This window comes from Zootoca vivipara, chromosome 13, assembly GCF_963506605.1.
Source record: "Zootoca vivipara chromosome 13, rZooViv1.1, whole genome shotgun sequence".
In the NCBI taxonomy this organism is placed as follows: domain Eukaryota; kingdom Metazoa; phylum Chordata; class Lepidosauria; order Squamata; family Lacertidae; genus Zootoca; species Zootoca vivipara.
In genome coordinates, this window is record NC_083288.1 from 13,353,319 (window position 1) to 13,358,754 (window position 5,436).

The following is a 5,436-nucleotide window of genomic DNA, read 5'->3' on the forward strand; positions in this document are numbered from 1 at the left end:
GCGTTCCAGCACTGGCGACACTTCCTGGTGGGCGCAAAGCACCCCATCCAGGTGTGCACAGACCACAAGAACCTGGAGTTCTGGAGAACTGCCAGGGTGCTCAACCAGCGGCAGATACGGTGGGCAGAGTTCTTCTCGAACTTCAACTTCTCCATCCACTACATCCCGGGGGAGCAGAATGTCAGGGCGGATGCCCTCTCCCGCAAGCCAGAGTACATGGAGGAGGAGGCGCCACCAGCCCCAAGGCACATTTTCCCCCCGTCGGCATGGTCCTGCGGAGCAGCTGTGGTGAGCGAGGCAGAACTCACAGCACTGACGGCAGCGGATGAATTTGCCAACCGCATCTTCAGAGAACTGAGAGGGGGGAGGGAGCAGGCAAAAGACTTTGCAGAACGCAGAGGGCTGCTTTTCTACAAGGGTGCGCTGTACCTGCCCACCACCCAGCTTCGACGTACGGTCCTCAAGCAGATGCACGACAACCCTACAGCGGGGCATTTGGGAAGGGACAAAACCGCTCACCTAGTCATGAGACACTTCTGGTGGCCAGGGGTGCGGGAAGATGTTCGAGACTATGTAAGGGGCTGTACCACCTGCCAGCGGGCGAAGGTGGTCAGAGCAGCGCCACCAGGGTTGCTGGAGCCCTTAGCCACACCACACAGGCCGTGGGAAGTGGTGTCCATGGACTTCATCACAGATCTGCCTTCGTCCAGGGGTAAGACTGCAGTGTTGGTGGTGGTGGACCTTATGTCCAAAATGTGTCACTTTATACCGTGTGCCAGGGCAGTCTCGGCAGAAGAGACAGCCAAACTGTTTGTTGATCACATTTTCAGACTGCATGGATTACCTTTAAGGGTTATTTCGGATCGTGGCCGCCAATTTGTTTCCAGGTTCTGGCGGCGGCTCATGAACCTCCTGCAGGTGGAGGTCAGCTTGTCGACGGCTAGACACCCGCAGACCAACGGACAAGCGGAGAGGGTCAACGCCATTCTGCAGCAGTACCTGAGATGCTACGTCAGCCAGCGGCAAACGGACTGGGTGGATCGCTTGCCACTAGCAGAATTTGCCTACAACAATGCAGTGCACGTCTCCACAGGGGTGTCGCCCTTTAAGGCCAATTACGGGCGCGACCTCAGATCTTTCCCAGAGAGGGAGAGGGAGGAGGAGGAGGAGGAGGGCCCACAGGCTGAGGATTGGGCAGAGGAACTGGAGACGGTGCACCAGCAGCTCAGAGAACACTTGGAGAGGGCCAAGGAAGCGTACAAAAAGGGGGCAGATCGCCACAGGCGACAAGGGGAGGTCATCAGGGTGGGGGACAAGGTGTGGTTGTCCTCGGAGGGCCTTCCCACCAGAGGGAGGTGCAAAAAGCTGGCACCCAAAAGGCTGGGCCCCTTCACGGTCACGCAACAGGTAAACCCGGTGGCATACAGGCTGGCACTGCCAGAGGACATGAGGGTGCATCCAGTGTTTCATAGATCGCTGCTGTCGCCGTACAGGGAAAGCAGCAGGCTCCGAGACAGCGAACAAACCCCCGAGGGAGGGGGGGAGAGGGAAGGCAGGGAGCAACTCAATGAGGCCACGGCCATCCTGGATTCAAGGTGGGGGGTGGGGGGACTGGAGTACCTCATGGCATGGGAGGACGCTCCACCGTCCCAGAATGAATGGGTCCCAGCCACTCAGATACAGGAGGAATTCTTGGTGGAAGAATTTCACGCCCTCTTTCCCCACAGACCCAAGCCCTGGCACATGGAAAGGGAGGGGGAGGAGGAGGAGGCACGGGAGAGCAGCTCACCATGGCGCTGGGAAGCGGAGTTTGAGGAACCAGAGGATGAGGTATGGGTGTCACCGAGATCCACCCAGTCAGAGGAAGGAGCAGATTGGCAGAACGTTTTTACCCCCACCAGCTCTGACGCCACGGACTTTTTGGGATTCCCGTCCGCCCAGGCGGAAGGGGGGGGCTCGCAGGACTGGGGGGAGGTATTCACACCAACGGGCTCGGAGAGCACTGAGTTCTTAGGCTTCCAGTCGTCACCGACACATGGGGGGGGCCTGGGGAGGGGTGAAGGAGAGCTTGGGAGGGGGGTGGATGTGAGGGACAGGGGATATCGCGAAGTCCCTCCCCTCCTGAGTTCAAGCCCGTCCCCGAGCAAAGGGGAAAGCAGGGAGAGTTCCGATTCCAGTGGGGAAGCAGGAAGTCGTGTCCGAGGCTCAGGCAAGGTAGAGGAGCCAGGGTCCCAGGTGGGACAGGAAGGGGCAAGCAAGGGGGGAAGACCCATCCCTCCAACTCCAGAATTACGCAGGAAGAGGAGGGGCAAGAGGATGGGTCTGCCAAAGCTTTTGTGTTGGAGAAAGACGCGCCAAAAGCCATTAGGAGGTTCTGAAACCGACTGACAACATCGCTCCGTGTAAATAGCAATGACTTGAGCACTGTAAATACGCAGCACCAATAAAAGAATAAAATGCAGAGCTGCGTAGCGTCGTTACTCTGAAGTAGTCCACTCCGGCCACTGTGACAATAATAAAATAAAATAAAATTGTAGAGTTGGAAGGGACCCTAAGGATCATCTAGCCAAACAACACCCCTTAAAGCAGGAATATGCAGCTGTCCAGTGCCGGATTTATGTATAAGCTAAACAATACAGTACTACTTATTAATTGTATTTCACTATTAATATACTTCTTCTTAATTGTATTTCAGTTCAACAATTACTTTGATAAAATGCATATTTTGTTATGTGCTTTAGATAACCTGTTAGGTCCACCCCCATCGCTCTGCCCGGACACTGAGGTCCAGTGCCGAGGGCCTTCTGGCGATTCCCTCGTTGCGAGAAGCCAAGTTACAGGGAACCAGGCAGAGGGCCTTCTCGGTAGTGGCACCCGCCCTGTGGAACGCCCTCCCATCAGGTGTCAAAGAGAAAAACCGCTACCAGATTTTTAGAAGACATCTGAAGGCAGCCCTGTTTAGGGAGGCTTTTAATGTTTAATAGATTATTTTATTTCATTTTTCTGTTGGAAGCCACCCAGAGTGGCTGGGGAAACCCAGCCAGATGGGCGGGGTATAAATAATTTATTATTATTATTATTATTATTATTATTATTATTAAGCATGTATTCAACACAAAAAACAGGGACAAATTGTTGTTGACAAGGGACAGCCCCATTACCTTCAGTAGCTTAGGCATAGCTGTCAACTTTTGGATTAGAAAATAAGGGACCAGCAGCCCGGGGACAGTCTATGGCAGGCATCCCCAAACTCAGCCCTCCAGGTGTTTTGGGACTACAATTCCCATCATCCCTGGCCACTGGTCCTGTTAGCTAGGGATGATGGGAGTTGTAGTCCCAAAACATCTGGAGGGCCGAGTTTGGGGATGCCTGGTCTACGGTATATCTAACAATCCAGGATAGCAGCGGGAAACAGCGCTGGAATAAGGGAATTTCCAGCAAAAAAAGGGGAAGGTTGACAGCTATGGGCTTAGGGCCTCATCAAACCTAAATCCGGCCCTGCAGCTTCTCTTACGGGGATCGAACTTGCAACCTTGGTATTATCAGCACCATGTTCTAACCAACCGAGCTATGGGAGGTCCTGTCGTGGGATATGTCGTGCACCTGAGGATGTGCAAGGGGGTGGGGTGTCCCCATTTAGGGCAGCAAGAGACCTCACCTTGTCATCAAGTTGTTGTGTTGGTGCCCAGTAAGGTGGACATGCCGTCCAACATTTCTCCGATGGAAATAGGGGCATCCTGTTCCATACTACTACTGTACAGTGGTACCTCGGTTTAAGTACACAATTGGTTCCCGGAAGTCTGTACTTAACCTGAAGCGTACTTAACCTGAAGCGAACTTTCCCATTAAAAGTAATGGATTAATCCGTTCCAGATGGGTCTGCAGAGTACTTAAACTGAAAGTACTCAAACTGAAGCGTACTTAAACCGATGTATGACTGTATTACTACTAATAATTTTATTATTTATATCCCACCCATCTGACGGGATTCTGCCAGCCACTCTGGGCGGCTTCCAAAATACTGTATATGAAAACATTCAACATTAGAAAGCTTCCCTATACTGGGCTGCCTTCAGAAGTCTTCGAAAGGTTGTCTCGTTACTTAACTTCTTGGCTCGGTGAGTCACATAACTCCATAACCTCCAACATTTATCTGACGTCCTAAGGGAAATTGGGACATTCCAGATAAAATCAGAAACCAGGACGGCTTCTGTAAATCCAGGGCTGTCCCTGAAAAATAAGGTCACTTGGAGGGTCTGGGAGAAAACCCCTCATCTGAACTATGAGGCCTCTGATAAAGGTTTGCTTGATAATTGTGTATGCACAGAAGGGAACGTTTTTTTCTCTTCCTGACATGTTTTTGCCCCTGTGTAAATACATGTTTTTTACATGTACTTACACAGAACCACATGTGCCATTTTGCCTCCGTTTCACATACAGAGGCTGCTTCTGTGCTATACATTTAAAGCATTATCGTATTATACCGTCAGAAAGAATCATAGCTCCCCCCCAAATGAATCCTGGGAACAACATCATTACTGGCCCCAACAACATCCAACATACCATCTCAGGACTATTTAATTGCTCATCTTCTAACATTGTGTATGCCATCAAATGCCAATGGTGCCCTTCAGCTCTCTATATTGGACAAACAGGCCAAACCCTACGCCAAAGGATAAATGGACATAAATCTGACATCAGGAACCATAAGACTGAAAAACCAGTAGGAGAACACTTCAATCTCCCAGGACATTCTATACAAGATCTCAAAGCAGCTGTTTTATTACAGAGAAATTTCAGGAACAGACTAGAAAGAGAAGTTGCTGAATTGGAAATCATTACCAAGCTTAAAACCATGGAAGCACCTGGGATGAATAGAGACATCGGATTCTTATCTCATTATGCATGATCAAGCTTTCTTTAGCACCTCAGCCCAGGACTAATTGCAGCCATCAGCAGCCATTAACAGCCATCTACAGGTTTACCACTCCCACCAGCCCATCACCCATTCCCACCCACCCCCACCACCCTCTGTATATATATAGGGTCTGACACTTCTGTTTCTAGTGTATCTGAAGAAGTGTGCATGCACACGAAAGCTCATACCAAAATATAAACTTAGTTGGTCTTTATGGTGCTACTGAAGGAATTTTTTTATTTTCCTGGGAACTGTAGTTTGTTTGGAGAGTCATATTCTCCTCACACAGCTACAGTTCTCTGAGTTCCATCAAAAGAGGAATTGCTAAACCATTCTGATAATTGTAGCTCTGTGAGGGAGCTCTCCTAACAACTTTCCGCCAGCGCCTTTAACAAACTACAGCTCCCAGGATTCACTGGGGGAAAGCTATGGCTGTTTTTAAAGTGGTGTGATACTGCTTTAAATGTACAATGCGGACAGGCCATTGCAACACAGAAACCATACACCCTTTTCTGTCC